General features: G+C 39.4%; 1 protein-coding gene across 1 annotated transcript in view; it reads right to left on the bottom strand.

The window, feature by feature from the left end:
- Positions 1–15,205, bottom strand: part of pak5 (p21 protein (Cdc42/Rac)-activated kinase 5) — a 76,213-nt gene that overhangs the window by 59,900 nt on the left and 1,108 nt on the right. The gene's annotated exons all lie outside the window — the stretch shown is intronic.

Raw genomic sequence — 15,205 nt, 5'->3', positions numbered from 1 at the left:
AGCCAGCTCCAAAAAAAACAGCACCAGATTCAGCAGCACTCAATAAAAGACATCTGCATCACTCCTCTGCATCCTTTCATCTTTGAAAGGTAATGCTGATATTCACTTTACTTTTGCTTTGAAATATTCCCTTTCATTTTAGCAGCCTGCTTTTCTCTAAAAGCGCTCCAGCACTTTGTCTCCTGTGTTGTCAGTTGGTGCCATGTCAGGCACTTAATCAGAACATGTTGATACTGCGTAATTAAGTACGAAGCTTTTTAGAAAGATCAAGTGAAATGTATGCGTATGAACGGTAAACGTGTACAAACAAAGATGTTAAAGGTAAAAAAACATAATCCTGTGTGAACCTCCATGTACAAAATGACAGTGCTTCATAGCTAGAGCATACAAAGTGAGACATGATCAAGAAAAGTAAACAAAAAAATATAACAATGGTCCTGATACTGATATCAGTGTTGGTATCACCCTGTGTCCAAAATGCTGCATTAGCATACGATGAGCATAGCATGCTAGTCATTGCACCAATTGATGATGCTAGCAGAGCGTATCAGTCTTTAGTCTAACCTAAATGAAAACAACCAGTGCTTTTCAACCAATAATATGTCACTGCTTTCCCTGCTGTTACTGGAGGGTTGTCGGTATTGGTTGATATTCAAGGTTAGGTATCCAAATCGGTATCTGTAAGAAAAAGAAAGTATAGGATAGCTGTTCTCTAGAAGTCTTAGGTTAGTATAAACTTTACAGACAGAAGTTTTGCGTCAGTGTGGAACAAAGCCTGCACCTGCTCCATAGATGGAAAACTGATCAATACATATAGAGTTGGACATATTTATTGGAATTAAAAGTACAATAGTAAAAGTGGAAATAAAGATCAGAAGATCTACAAAATCTGCTCTAGAGTCTGTAGATCATGAAACAGAGCGTTTCTTTGTACTTTGGAAGAAAACTAAAATGCATATGTAAGTTTTGAAAACGTTGAGAATTGTTACTACATGTAACTTTTGACTGGTCTTCTGACTACAGAGTTTCTTTTCAACATGAAATCTAAATATATCCCGCCTTCTTCCTCCTCTGAGCTAATGTGTGCTGCGAGGCAGTGGAGGGTCAGGGTGTGAAAGAATGACATTCGTCCAGTGGAGACGCTCTCATCAGCGGATCTCAGCTGCACAGAGTTTGAGGCTCAGCCGCTGACTCATACCAGTCCACATGACTTCACACACTGATGCTTGCTGATAACGTGCCGGGATTAGGGACACTGTGTGTGTGTGTGTGTGTATGTGTGTGTGTGTGTGTGTGAACATGAATGTGTTTGTGTACTGTTCCAGTCCTAAGATCCGTGGAAACACAGATATACCGCCACTGATTCCTGCCGGTGGCACCCACCAGCGACTATGTGACCGGAATTTAGGGAAGGTCTGTGGTGTTAGTTCCCAAACTGGGGGTTGGGATACGCCTAATGGGTCGCAACATGAATCCAAGGGGTCACGAGGTGTTTAGCACAGGGAACAAAACAGGAAAAAGTACAAAAAATATATTCTTTTTAGACTTTGCTTTTCACAATAGACATTTTTGCAGTTAAAAGATGAAAAACATACATGATTACTGAGAATATTCACATTTTGTAAATGTTTGCTGTTAGTGTTGACTTTGAGTTTCGCTTTAAATGACTTGACAAAATGACCGTGAACAAAAACGAAAAAGGTATGTATAGGTCAAGCTAACAAAAGAAAAGCTCACTGAAGCAGACCAGATATAGACACTTGATACACTCAGAAGCAGCTCTAAATGTTCTCTAATGGTATTAAAGTGTAAAAGGGGTAAAAGCTTTCTCTTATTCCCTGCTGCCTTGGTTCTATTTTTTCTCTTTCTACTGCAGACTTATTCATCTTATCCCAGGAAGAAGAAATGAGCAGATAATACAATCAGAGCCTCTTATAATCAGATGAAACTCATTCAAAGTGACACTGGGTTTGATCTAATATATCACACAGTGAGTCTAAGCTTATCCCCAAATGTCTTTCTCTTCATTTAATTTGTCTTTCATTGTTTCATTCTCTCATATTTATCAGCTCATCTTTGTATTCAAAGTAGCCTATCATTTGAATAAATTGTTCTTCACAGGGGTCTCTCGAATGTCTGACTACAAAGACAATACAAATTCATGTTTTGTATAAGCATGACATGTTTAACTAGCATTCTGGATCACAAGTAAGTTTGCTAACATGTCATATCAACTTCTTCTATAGAGACACTATTAATAGACTTGAGCACATCCACATATTATTCACACAGGTCTATTTACAAATACAATGATTGGCATGCACAAGATGAGATGTAGCATGTTTCTTTTTACAAGGACAGTCTAACAAGTTGCTCAAAGCTATTGTCATGTCACTATCAAGGCATTAATGCTCATGGTATTCTACATGTCCGATGACATTTAGACACAATAGGAGTGACATTCAAATTGAATATTTTTGAAGAATGGTTTGCATTTCAAATCAATACAGAAAACTTTGTGAGGAATCAATTAAACATTGTGTGTATCAGATCTATGCTGTAATCTTTAGGAAGTATGGAAAAACTCATTTTCTACTAGCAACCGGGGCTTTCTACATATATCTACAATATTCATGTTAATGTAAATAATTAAGTAAAACGTATTAAGGAAGCTAACATTACAAAATGTAACTAGCTAGCAATAGCTGTTCCAGTCTGCTACAAACATTCAGATAATACAGAAGCTATCCGGATAATCTTCTCAAGCTTCTGTGTGTCAACAAGACAGCTTTAGATCCATTTCCCACCACTCAGTACACACACACACACACACACACACAGACACACACACACACACACACACACACACACACACACACACACACACACACACACACACACACACACACACACACACACACACACACACACACACACACACACACACACACACACACACACACACACACACACACACACACACACACACACACACACACACACACACACACACTCTTCAGGGGGATTGACTAGACCTGGCTGAGAAAGTAGCAGCCATCACTGCTTGTCTGCTTGTAAACCACGAGGGCCAAAGCAATCATCACCCTTAAACACAACGTTTCCTATTACTCAGTGCGCGCACACACAAACACACACACACACACACACTCACACAGCCATGGTCCATTTCTGCAAATGGATAAATTACAGGGAGGGAAATGCACAGTGGCACAGCCATCAGAGGCAGAGGAAATGAAGAGGCCTAGCTAGAAGCGTAATAGAAGAACGGGAAAAAAAAACAAAGCCAAATAATTTATAATGCATTGTAGCATGCTGCTTAACTGCACAATCAGGAGAACTGCCTCTTTCCTGGAGCGTTACAAAAGAGACGTGACAGCTGCATGCAGGCCTGTAAGAGGTGAAGCCCTAGTTTCTGCTGCTAGCTTTTAGGTGAAGGAGGGCATGCTATTTTTAAACACATAATGTAAAGGGGCACAACTGACCACTGAATTCTTCCACATGTGACAACACAAATGCCTAATCTACCAAAATAGGTTCAGGGATAATAACTTAGATTTACCTGAGCTCTCCATTAACCAATTAGAAATTGGGGGTTAAATGTTTCCTTTAGGGGGGTCCACAATTCTGTTGTAATGTGTTGCAGTAAAACTCTGAAACCAACAAAGACTTGCAGCCCATTTATATTTCAGCAGCATGCAGCTTCATCCTCATTTTCTTTCAAGCATCTCTCGGCTGACTTAGGGAGCTGTTTTTTCATCCTGAAACACACAGGGGGGTTAAAGGAAACTTGTGCCTGGCTTAATTAGACCTAACACTAACAGCACTGTGAATGCCACAAAATCAGAACCCTGCAAGGCTGCTGAAGCTCCAACCCAAAAATGAAAAAGCGTGACAACCAGGCGTACAGCAAACCCCCATTGAGTACATACAGTTTACAAGCCTATATGCTGCACATTTAGCCTTTCCTTATGTTGATAACTACATTTAACCCAACTATGAATTAGCATGTCAGTCCAATCACATGAGAAATAACTGCTGCTTCCTCATGCTTTTTGAATGTTTTTTACAGTGCTAAAAACAGGCTGACGTTTTAAAGTTATATACATAGGGTTGTAAGTTCATGGTTTTGTATAGGTCTCAAGGTCTACAATATTACACATACTTCTCAGGGTGTCAATCAATCTAAAATGGCACACTTGATGAGCTTTAGCCTGCAGCTGCTGCTCTGACAAGTTACACAGTCGTTCACGTCAGAGTGGATTCCTTTTTTTATATCAGCTAAGTCTCTGCAACCCTCTTTTGTTGTAATTTCCTGCAGTTTCATGCCCGAGCATCAAAGAGAGCACAGCTGTGTCACTGGATGAATGCTTTAATCTATTCAGCCAGCACATCTGTGCGCCCCGTCTTACACTACATCATTAGCCGTCTGCCCTAATATGTGTATTTGTCTGTCTGTTTGCGTGTGTAGCTGGTCAGAATTTTGTGAGTATTCATGTGTGTATGTGTGATCACAGCCATGCTGCATACGGTAAATACATGTCGTGCTGCGTATGAGCTTGCACATGTCTGACGTTGCTCTCATGCAGGAATCCGGCTAAAAATGCACCACACACACTGACACAGACGCACACAGAGGATGACATGAGAGGATAATGAGGGACTTTTTTTATGCCTGAAGTTGTGTTGGGTTTCCTGCTGAAGGCCACATCAAGACATCACATCAAAGACGCTAATTTGTGTGATGGTTAAGTCCAAGCAGTGCTAAATTTAGGTTGGATCACTGATTTTATGACTGACGAGGGATTAGAAAAGCCAACACAGAAAAAAAAAGGAAGGAAGGAGAACAAGTGGTGGTGAGAAAAGATGGGGAGCTCCCCAGGAGAGCCACAACATCCTCATCACAGAGGTTTTAAAAGTGTTTGGACACATTTATCTCGTAAAACATGTCTGTATTTACAATCCCACATCAGCTGACACATGAACACGTCCACTGTGTTGATTGAAAGTACGGCAGGAATCTAGATTGACTCTGGGAACGGAAAGAAGTCCATTTTATAGAGTCACAAACCAAACAATAGACCTAGACTGTCTTCTTGGCTCATATAAATCATTGTCAACTGACTGCATCCAATCAGAAAGGCATCTATTCTGTATAATTAGCTTACAAACAGGATGCTGTTTGTCCTCTGCAATGCTGATTAAATGAATTTCTCTCAGATTCCAAGCACTCACTGGTCAATAAATGAATATAGATGTCAAGGTTAAGCTCAGTGACTTCAAATAATATAGGATTTAAATCAAAATGTATCATTACTGAGCCTAAACAGGTTACTATAAACTAAATCCTAACTAAATCTGTACTTTTAAAGGGTGACAAACTCTTTATACCTCCACATGTTAAAGCAGTGGTCATGCGGATGAGTAAGAGCTATACACTGAATTTGAAGAGCATTGTGGGTGGTGTCTTTTTAGGCCTTTTCTAAACCGGAGATATAACAGAAAAGGTACAGTGTAAGGATTGGATTAAATAGTGTTTCTTTCTCTGCTTTGTAATGCTGCAAAGGTTAGCACGCCTGGCCGACTAGTTTAAAACCTCCAAAAATCCAGCATTACTTTTAGTACCAAGGAAACATTGTTTACTGACAGCATAAGCTTCTGTGGTTAAAGATTATTTTACAGAAAGACCTTTTCACAACCAGCACCAGCACGACCATCCACTGAGGTATTCACTCACTATGTGGAAGCTAATCATGGACGCTATTACGATTTAGACTAATGTTAGCAGTTCTGTTATTCTCAGTATTGCATTAGTTTTGACTCAAGAAGCCTAAGAAGTGTATATCAACTAGGGGTGTAAAGGTACACGTACTCGGACCGTTTATTACGTGCTCAAAGGGCATTCAAAAAAGTGTTGCCTTCATAAACTAAAAGGTGTCACTGTAATTTAAAAGAAATATTTTTACATATAGGCTATATTAATGACTTCATTTCATTCTAAAATACTTTATTTCATTCATATCTTTTATTTATTGGAGACTCTTGGTTTCAACTTTTGGTTGAGGGATGCAGCATAAGTTCATTTTATGTTTTTGTTTTTACAATGTTTAATTTAAAATGTTATTAAAAAGTTACCTGAGCAGGTGTACAAGTCTGAACTGTCGATGCTGCACTTAGCCCAATGTGTAAAAGGGAAATTCTAAGTACTCGTAATAAAGAAAAAAAAGTGTTGCATCAGGTCCTTTTAATGTGCCGAAAATGTACCGAACCGAAGCTTCAAAACTGAGAACCGTACCGAACCAAAATTGTTGTGTACCGTTACACCCCTAATATCAACGTCTCCAAGGTAAGGGTAGAAATAACCTACTATATCATCAGATATTAAGTGCTGACTTCTCTGTCAACAACACGCCAGTCAGTATGTCCTCCTCCTAAGTTTCGATTTCAGTCCGGTATGGACTGTATTTGTTCCTCCCACAGAGGGTAGGCGGTTTTAAGGCATCACCTCGCTGACGTCTTGGATGCCCCTTGCTTTGCCACGCAAACGGCAAACACGATGGCAGGCAAGCAAACTGGTTCATATATAACTGATTCTACCCAACTTAAAAAGCTTCAGCATTTTTCTAATGAGCACCACAACCACAAATGTTGTAAAACTAGGATAAATTCTAAAGATGCTTTTGAAAAATGGAGAGAGGTTAGAACGCAGAAAGGTTTCAAGACCGATGCAGTCTGGCTAAACACTGAAGCTCAGTCAGTGACATGGCAACCCATGTGCTCATTGGCTCTAGAGAGGAAGGGGTTGGGGAGACAGCTCTATCCAATGTTTTGACAATTGTAAAGTACACCTTTTAAACACTAGGTGTCAGGGTTACATATCGCTCCTTTTACATCAGTCAGGTTTTGGCCATTTTTGCACGTCATCTCATCAACACCGTCCGTCTCAGGAAGAGGATACAGTGTGGATGGCAGAGAGGATGCTGTGATATAAGCCTCAGTGCGATAGCAGGCCGCATCTTCACCCTCTCAGTTTCCTTTGAAGTCTCCCCATGGGGGAGTGGGAGCTGGGGGTTGGTAATGAATCAAGCTGAGCCATAATGAATCTCCTTATTCAAGTCTGCTTTGATGAAATTCCACCTGACTGATCTCAAATCACAGAACAAAACAGCGAGAGCTTGCTGACAACTGTTATGAAAGCTATTCTAGCTGGCAATGGGATGGAGAGTGTCGAGTGACTTCAAGGATCCCTCCAGGATACTATTCTCTGTTTCTTCCCTTCAGTTGTTCTTCTCTTCCCTTCAGTTTTTCTTCTCTTCCTTCCAACTTCCTCTGTGATCACTGAGTAGGCTGAATTCAGATGAGAGTGCCTACGTTTAATGAGATGAGAGTGTTCTCTCCTGGTTGGTTTCAGTATACAACACAGCTTTTTTTATCTTTAAGAATGGAATACACCCAGAGGAGAATTTAAACAGAAACTACAACATTTATTGTTGTAATCCCGAACTGGGATTCTGTTCAGCAAAAATCGTAACTGAGTTACTTACCATGTGTAAGCCAAGTCCATTTAACATAACACATATAAAACATGATCCAAAAACTAACTTATCTTTCCTGAAAAACAATCACCCTGTAAAAAAAGGCTACATAAAAAAAATGTGTTTTTTTTACACTTCATAAGAGAGGATGAGCACAGAACAGTCGACAAGCTTTGTTAAAGTCTGGGGCCCATCTGGAAGCCTGCGGTATTCAAGTAAGGTGGAAGAGACTGCCAGGAGTAACAAAAGAAGTAAGTAATTAAAGAGTGCTATCTCATAGACAAAGCATGCACTTCTTTGTTGTTTGTTTTTTAGCTTTACAGCATGTGGTGTCTAACTGGACTTGTAACACAGCCGCAAAATTCCCTTTTAGCCAGAATGAAAACTAGGTTTTTGCAAGGATTTCAACAAATAGAAGAGCCAATTAAGTCAGAATTAATTGAGGAATTTGGAATATAACAAAGAAGGCATGCGTTGAAGCTACAGTGTGATACTGAATTCATTAATCGGCTTGACAACCTTATTTAGAATATTTCTAACTCTCATTTCACTGAAATATTTTTTAACATTGGTTAATATTGAAGAGTTTTTAGGATCTAAATACACTCCCAGTCTGCAGAATTTGAAGAGAAAATAGCTGAAATTAACATTGTTGTTTTTTTTAACATTTGTGAAACTTTGTCTATATTCCTGGTACAGTTTCAATAAGTCCTCTGCTGGGGGAAGGGCGCAGACACAGCAATAGGCTTTCTAAGGCTGCCCTTTCCAAATAGGTATCACTTTAATAGTGATTAAACTGGAATTAGGCTTCAAATTGTGTCTACAGCAGTTGTAGAACAGTAATGTAGAACAAAAACAAATGGAAGTGCGAAATGTTTGACAACAAACTAGTATTTAACAGATTTAGTCCCCTATTACACACCCAGCGCCGTGCACAATTCTTGCCCTCCTTTTTGGCGAAACACAGGGCAAACACCCAAGTTTACAACCATGCATACACGCACAAACGCTTCTACAGAAGAAGTGCCACTCCTTCAGCCCGCAGGGTGGGTGACAGAGCTGTGAGGGCAAGCGCTGCGTTTGGGCAGCAACAGAGGCAGATGCAGCATTCAGTCGCCTGAGGGCATCACTGGGTATTCAAGCTTCACTGGGCCTCTTCATCATTGCCCTCTGATGCCTTAGACCAATGACCAACACCACAAACACACACACACGGCCAGCACAGAGCCAGTCAAGAGGGGAATTTGGAAGGAAGTAGAACAGCCTCAATGAGCGCAGACACAGGCAAGTAAGACTGAAAAACTGTCGAGGATGTAGGCTATGATAGCCTGGGTCTCTTATACGACTTCTAATGCTATGTGAGTATCTAGGTTAACTCTGTGTGTGTGTGTGTGTGTGTGTGTGTGTGTGTGTGTGTGTGTGTGTGTGTGTGTGTGTGTGTGTGTGTGTGTGTGTGTGTGTGTGTGTGTGTGTGTGTATTTATGTGGGAGTTCTTAGCCTGAGAAATGACAGACATGACACATCACAAAGATGGTCGGCACAACATTATTTGACAAACATAATTTTATTTGGGTTTATGAAGTCAGATGCTCTCCAAAACTAAAATGCTGTAAAGTTTGTAAAAAAAAAAAAAAAAATACTAGAGCCATAACAATATCCAATTACAAATCTGAATTACTAAGGGGATTTCTACTACTACTTTGGCCAACATAATGATTTCTTAAGAATGCATAACAATGACTAAACCCTTTCCGTGTGGATTGTAAACTAATTCTGCACCAATATGACTGAGCATAGGTTCTCAGAAGATATTTTTTTCTTTAACAAACAACTCAGATGGGGCGCTCCATATATGGAGGCTGTAATCCTCCAAGCGGGGCCCCAGGTTCAAATCCGACCTGTGGCTCCTTTCACGCATGTCATTCCCCACTCTCTCTCTCCCTGATTCCTGACTCTATCCACTGTCCTATCTCTACAATAAAGGCACAAAATGCCCTAAAAAAATATTTTAAAAAAAAACAACAAAAAAACAGCTTAGATAAAGAATATTTGACACTGACTGTTATACACTGTAGACCGACTCTGGCAAAGTCAGAGATGCTAGGCTCAGCTGTGATTCTTTGCTACATGTGCTGCAGACAGTGGTGAGAGAATGTAAACTATGTAGTCATAGTGTGCTCTGCTGGACGATATACAACCTAAATTTGGTAACATGTGGGCTGGGTACACCATTTGCATTGAGCCGACACTATCTCCTCACTAAGAAATCTACTAACAAACTGATGAACAACAACAACTTCACCTTTCTAATAAGGAGGCTTACGTGAGTGAAAGATACATGTCAACCTTTTTGCCAGATCGATGGGCCAGATCCACCAAAAGATTGCGCTGCTTTTGCTAAATAAACCCTGAGAAAGTTTCCCCTCCCCTCCTAACTCATCATTCTTTATGTGGGCAGAAGAGCTCCATCAGCTTAGAGTGCAGCCTCTCTACGCAAAGCAAAGGTGCATTTTCTCAACATCTAGACGCAAAACAAGAGCAAACTGCACAGAGCACGACAAGAATTGGAGCTTGTATTGAAAATTACATTTCTTGGGGATTACCACAGATGTGACGCTACAAAACGATGCTACTACCAGAGAGCTAAAAATAAATAAATAAATAAATAGAGAAATCACTTTTATTTAAAACAGAAACAAACCCAGCTAAAGTTCTAGCATATAGACTTAGGAAGCACATGAGTGAAATCATGAGTAAATCCCACACTACTGAACTAAAGAGTGATCAATCAAATATAACTGTCAAAGAAGAGGTAGCAGCAGAGTCATTCACAAAATTTAACAAGAGCTCATAAGATATGATGATGACAAGTCAACTCTCAACAGAATGCATCCTCATAAGGGCAATAACAACAGATTACATATCTAAACAAATACTTTAAAGGGCAAAACACCAGAGGATGACGGATACACATATTCGTTTTACTAAGAGTTTAGTGTTTCCCTGACACCAATCCTATATAAAGTGTATAATAATGCATTAGATACAGGTAACAGGGCACCAACCTGGAACTCATCAGTGACCGTCGCAAAGTGTTCATCCTACAGACTACTTTCTCTACTAAACACAGACCAAAAAATACTATCATAATAATAGCAGAGGGGCTAAAAGATACAATTCCAAACATTATAGATAGGGACTTGTGTGGCTTTGGCTCTAACACATATTTGGCTGACAATATAAAGCAGACTCTTAACATAATTGATCATCGTAAAAAAAGATAAGAAAGACTTACTCTTGGTTACAACAGATGCAGAAAAAGCCTTCGACAGAGTCCTCTGGCCGTACATATTTAGTGCAGCAAAAAGCCTTTGGTTTCCAAAGTAAATATCGATGGAGGAAGTCTGAGTGACGTCCCCCTTCTGTTACAGCAGGGGGCTCTGGAGGCTCATCTGCAGCAGCCGCAATGCTGGAAATCCTGTCTCAGCCTTTCAGTCAGCCTAACAACAGGCTGAGAACTGGAGCTGAGGCGGGTTTTAAGCCTCCTGACAAACCGTTACATCATGCCTGTTTGTCCATCAGGTTAGCTACGCGCCTAACTATGGATAAAACGTTTTGTAAAATCAAAATGGATATATTATCTGAAGTGGCATGGGATTCCAAATTTGAACCAAACATGTGATCTTCAAAAGGATTAAAAACATTCTCACGTAATGATTAACAATAATATTATTTTACTTAAGACATCAGTCTCAGAATACAATCCACCAGAAAGCAGATTTTATAAATATCTACCAATAAGAACACATCTTTTAAAACGTCTGAAAAATCAAACCTCTAAAGATGCGCATCCACTTGTTTGTCTTTTGACAAATAATCATAACAAAGTAATGAAAATGTCACTCTCAAAAATATATAAAGCTCTGGAGAGTAAAAGGGTTACCAACAATAACATACAACAAAAACTGACCTGTGAAAAAGGAAAGGAACTAAACGAAGAAGAATGGAAGCAAGTGTGCAGCGAAATTTATAAAATAAACTCTAAATATTGGAGAAAATTTGCACGGAAAGGATCAACAAGACTCTTCATTACTCCTGACATTCATTCAAAACTGAAACCGTCAGTAAACTAATGCAGAAAATGCAGCCAAACAAAGGCAAACTATGCACACACCTTCTTCTTCTGTAAAGCTTTAAATTCATTTTGGCTCTCTGTCATAACGACTGTTATCACTATATTTGATATGAAAAACCAACTTAACCCCATTTATACTATTTTTGAAAAGTCACCTCCAGAGCTATCACAGGAAACAGACCAGTACAGGTACAGCATACTCCAAACAGCAGCCAAGAAGCAATAGCTGCAGTAGGTGTTGGTTAAAACCCTTTAGTCCATCAGTACAAAAATGAAAAATAACAATACAGGTCATATCAGAAATGGAGAAAAACTGAGGAGATGTTGGTCTAAGTGGGCCAGATATGAGGCTATGAAATAGTTTATCAGTTACTTATAACCAATTCTGCATCTGTAATTTACACTTTAATAAAAATAAATAAAAACAATAACAAGATAGAGGTGTTATGAAGCTGATGATAGACATATTCAGCTTAAATATTTAAGGAAGGAGACACGCTTGCACACAATAAAGCAATTTATTTTCTGAAACCTTTGCTTTTTCTCTCTGTGTCAGTTTGGATTAGTGTATGTTAACATAAAAGAAGGTTTGAAGCGTTCATTTCACCTAGGCGTGCATGTTCATTCATAAATGAGAATGAGTTGAGGAGTACAGATAGAAGTGAGGAGTTCGGTTCCTCCCTTTTTTGTCTTTCATTTTTTGCCTCGCGTTCTTCTTGTTTACTTGTTTGTTTTGTTGGATTTTGGGTTTGTGTTCTTTATAGCAAACTCTTTTTGAATTACTGGGTTGATAAAATATTTAAGTTGTATACACAAATACATGTTAATACAATGTATACTTTGTCAATGAATTTACTGCAATAAAAGAATAAAAAAGAATTCTTGAAGAAGAGAAGATAAGGAGATGAGATTGTATCAGAACATTTCTACATATGCAGCATGTTCTGATAAATGGTTTCATATCAGCATACATTGGAAAACCTATATTTGGATATAGACATACTGTGCTGTTCCCATTTTAACCCAATACTGTAATATTGGCCGAAGGATATATCAGTCAGGCTCTAATCATGATGACACCTGTAAATCATGAAAGTGTATGGAGGAATTTAAACATTCTAAAGGTTGGAAAGACAGGAACATGAAGTCCATACATGCAGACACATTATATCTCCCGACAGCTCACTAAATTGCTTTATGTTCATCTCTTTACCTTTGTCATGTCTCTTTCATCCACTCTTCTCTTTCTCTCACACACACACACACACACACACACACACCTCATTTTGTTACCAACATGTCAAGTCATGCAGAAAACAGAGGGGAGGCTTTTTTTTTAATCCCGAGATAAAAACAGCAAAATGCAATAACCTGAGACAAAAGTGCTGACATCTGAAGATGAGTCCGGCTTTCAGACAGACTGATTGGCTGCAGCTGAAACAAGCAGGAGACCCCCCCCCCCTCCCTACAGACTCAGAGAGAAAGAAAGGCAGACAGGCACTTCTTCTAAATTCTTTCTAGACTGATCCTCTTATTCTCCCGCTTCCTTTTCCCTCATCTTTATTCTTCACTACCCCATTTTCAAATCCCAACACTTTTACCCTCTCCCTATCTGTTACCAGCACCACCAGCCTGCAGATTATCTCTCCATCCTCCTCCACCTCCTATGGTCACCTGTCCTACAGTTTCTTACATCTTGCTTCTCTCTTCTCATCTTATCCTCCTCCCCCACATTGCTTTTTTTGTCTCTCTTCTCCTCTGAACCTTGTTTGCATGCTCCCTCACTCGGCTCCTTGATTAGAGAGATCGACCAGCAAAAGTGTGCCAGACACTTGGTTAAAACAGCCAGTGAGTCTTTGGAGAGGCTGCTGTTTGAATAGAAAGGCTGAATCAGAATCTTCAATTACAGCTAACACATTACCACCCTTGCATTTCAAACTGTAATTAACCACAGAGAGGGGCTGTGCAGATGTTAGATGGTAGCTCATGGGGTAAGGCTTGAAGGTTGAGAAAGTAGCAAAAATAGAGAAGACGTAAAAGAGTCTACAGAGCGAAAGACTTTCTTCTTCTGGTCAAATTATTCAATGTGTGACTCCCTCGGATTCTTATGTAATTGTGAATTTGTGCAAGGCTGCCTCCTCATAGACAGCCAAGCAGTCCAGTGCAGAGCCATGGGGACAAAAATAGTAATTGTGTTCATTATCCCTTTCCTCTTGTGCTCACCTTGGATTCTAAAACATTTAACAGGAGAGGACCTTTGAGTGGGTCCTTGCATGTGTGTGTAAATGTTAGTGAGAGAGTCAGAATGTGAGCGGACTGAGGTTGTGGGATTGTGATAACTTCAAAAGGTTATTATTATTATTACTGCAGGCTGAAGCCATGCTCTGGCATCCCTCAAGCTTTGATCATTATGTAAAGCTGTTGTGTTCAGTGCTGGCACTGAATACATTACAGAGTGGATATAACCAACGAGAGCACACAGACTAACATGTTGACTCAGCTGCTGAGTTACATCCAACTTCAATATAGCAAGCATAACATCATCTCTGAAGGACAAATGCTTTATCTCACCTTAACGTGTTAGAGACTCTACGTCCCTAGCTCTGATATTTAAAGGGCCACTCACCGATTTCTAACCTGATAATAGTTGTTATAGTCACACGAACTACAAAACCTTCCAAAACACTTGATAGGTATATAATCAAATCATCAGGGTTATCTCAGCTTTAAAACCCCATGAGAGATCGTAAAAGCCAAGATACAGAAGTTTAGTAGGAGTGCAACCAGGATAGTTTCCTGCAGGATATAGATGCACGACATTACAGTCTTACAAAGCTGTCACTGTAACGCACACAATAACTGTCTTGGAAAAAGCACACATTACTCTGGAAAAAAAACATGAGCTTTCATTGACATTTTTGAGGTTTTGCAGTGGGATATTTTAATTTTGAATGAATACAATTTCACGTATTTTGGCAGTACGCCCTCCAGTGTCCAAAACAGGAAATGGCTTTCTGAAAAGATTTAATTGGAAATAAAAGCCAACTGTTGATTTACTATCCAAGGTGGGATTATCAAACCTATAATTAATTATTTGTTTGCCAATTGTAAGCCCCAATTTACTTGAACATAAGGTTACATTCTCAGATGACGTGTCATCCTTCAAATCCAATGATGAGTAGGCATCTACTTATAAGCCAGCGAAACCTACTCCTCATATTAGAGGCAAAACCTATCATGTTTTGCATTTTGGTTTAAACATGATTTAAATAACTGATTTATTATCAAAATAATTGGTGCTTAATTTCCAGAGTTAGAGGACTTGTTCTCATTCCTCCCCTGTGCAAACCACTGGATTTGTTGTTGACTGGAGGTGATAGTTAGCTCAATTGACAGTACAGTTAAAAATGAAAATAATGCTAACCATCTTCTAACCTTATAGACAAATAGGCCTAACAACATTAGCACATTGTTCTAAAATCCATTTTCTGGTACAAAACATAGGCCTCCTGACAGC

Source organism: Labrus bergylta, chromosome 15 (genome assembly GCF_963930695.1).
Source record: "Labrus bergylta chromosome 15, fLabBer1.1, whole genome shotgun sequence".
Classification (NCBI taxonomy): Eukaryota; Metazoa; Chordata; class Actinopteri; order Labriformes; family Labridae; genus Labrus; species Labrus bergylta.
The sequence above is the reverse complement of the archived record's forward strand: the minus strand, read 5'-3'. Positions and strand labels throughout refer to the sequence as shown.